Source organism: Stegostoma tigrinum, chromosome 8 (assembly GCF_030684315.1).
Source record: "Stegostoma tigrinum isolate sSteTig4 chromosome 8, sSteTig4.hap1, whole genome shotgun sequence".
NCBI lineage: Eukaryota > Metazoa > Chordata > Chondrichthyes > Orectolobiformes > Stegostomatidae > Stegostoma > Stegostoma tigrinum.
The window spans coordinates 8,981,702-8,983,783 of NC_081361.1; positions in this window are offsets into that span (position 1 = coordinate 8,981,702).

The window sequence follows — 2,082 nt, forward strand, 5'->3', positions numbered from 1 at the left end:
AGGAGGGAGTGGGGAGGGGAGTTGGGAGGAGGGGGTGGGGAGGAGAGTGGGGAGTGGGGAGGAGGAGGAGGAGGGGGAAGGAGAGGAGGAGGGAGGGGGAGGAGGGGGGAGAGAGGAGGGGACGGGGGAGAGGAGGGGGGCGGGATGGGGGAGAGGAGGAGGGGGGCGGGATGGGGGAGAGGAGGGGGCGGGACGGGGGAGAGGAGGGGGCGGGACGGGGGAGAGGAGGGGGCGGGACGGGGAGCAGGTAGAGGTGGTGAAGGGGGGGAGGAGTGGGAGGGGAAGGTGGATGGGGAGAGGAATGGGGAGGGTGGAAGAGGCAGAGTGGAAGGGGGGGTGGAGTGGGCAGGTAGAGGTGGTGAATGGGGAGGTAGGGAACAGGTAGAGGTGGGGAGGGGAAGGGGGAGGTGTGTGGGCAGGTAGGGGGAGGACGGACGAGGGTAGGGGGAGGACGGACGGGGGTAGGGGGAGGACGGACGGGGGTAGGGGGGAGGACGGACGGGGGTAGGGGGAGGACGGACGGGGGGGGGAGGACGGACGGGGGGGGGGGAGGACGGGACGGACGGGGGGAGGACGGACGGGGGGGGGGGGAGGACGGACGGGGGGGGGGGAGGACGGACGGGGGGGGGGGAGGACGGACGGGGGGGGGGGGAGGACGGACGGGGGGGGGGGGGGAGGACGGACGGGGGGGGGGGGGAGGACGGACGGGGGGGGGGAGGACGGACGGGGGGGGGGGGGGGAGGACGGACGGGGGGGGGGGGGGAGGACGGACGGGACGGGGGGGGGGGACGGACGGGGGGGGGGAACGGACGGGGGGGGGGGGGGACGGACGGGGGGGGGGGGGGGACGGACGGGGGGGGGGGGGGAGGACGGACGGGGGGGGGAGGGCGGACGGGGGGGGGGGGAGGGGAGGACGGACGGGGGGGGGGGAGGACGGACGGGGGGGGGGAGGACGGACGGGGGGGGGGAGGACGGACGGGGAGGACGGACGGGGGGGGAGGACGGACGGGGGGGGAGGACGGACGGGGGGTGAGGACGGGGGGCGGGGAGGACGGGGGGGGGGGAGGACGGACGGACGGACGGACGGGGGGGAGGACGGACGGACGGGGGGGGGGAGGGAGGACGGACGGACGGGGGGGGGGGGGGGGGAGGACGGGGGGGGAGGGGGGGGGAGGACGGGGGGGAGGGGGGGGGGGGAGGACGGGGGGAGGGGGGGGGGGAGGACGGGGGGGGAGGACGGGGGGGGGGGGGGGAGGGAGGACGGGGGGGGGGAGAGGACGGACCGGGGGGGGGGGGGGGGGGAGAGGACGGACCGGGGGGGGGGGGGGGGGAGGACGGACGGGAGGGGGGGGGGAGGACGGACGGGAGGGGGGGGGGGAGGACGGACGGGAGGGGGGGGGGGAGGACGGACGGGAGGGGGGGGGGAGGACGGACGGGGGGGGGGGGAGGACGGACGGGGGGGGGGGAGGACGGACGGGGGGGGGGGGGAGGACGGACGGGGGGGGGGGGGAGGACGGACGGACGGGGGGAGGACGGACGGACGGGGGGAGGACGGACGGGGGGGGAGGTCGAGGGGGGGAGGACGAGGGGGGGGAGGACGAGGGGGGGAGGACGGGGGGAGCGGGGGGAGGACGGGGGGAGCGGGGGAGGACGGGGGGAGCGGGGGGAGGACGGGGGAGCGGGGGAGGACGGGGGGAGGGGGGGGGGGAGGACGGGGGGAGGACGGGGGGGGAGGGGGGAGGGGGGGGGGAGGGGGGAGGGGGGGGGGAGGGGGGGGGGGGAGGGGGGAGGGGGGGGGGGGAGGGGGGAGGGGGGGGAGGACGGGGGGGGAGGGGGGAGGGGGGGGAGGACGGGGGGGGGAGGGGGGAGGGGGGGAGGACGGGGGGGGGAGGGGGGAGGGGGGGGAGGGGGGGGAGGACGGGGGGGGAGGGGGGGAGGGGGGGAGGGGGGGGAGGACGGGGGGGGAGGGGGGGAGGACTGGAGGACGAGGGAGGGTGGGGAGGGAGGACGAGGGAGGGTGGGGAGGGAGGAGGGGGAGGGTGGGGGGGGGGAGGACGAGGGGGGGAGGACGAGGGAGGGTGG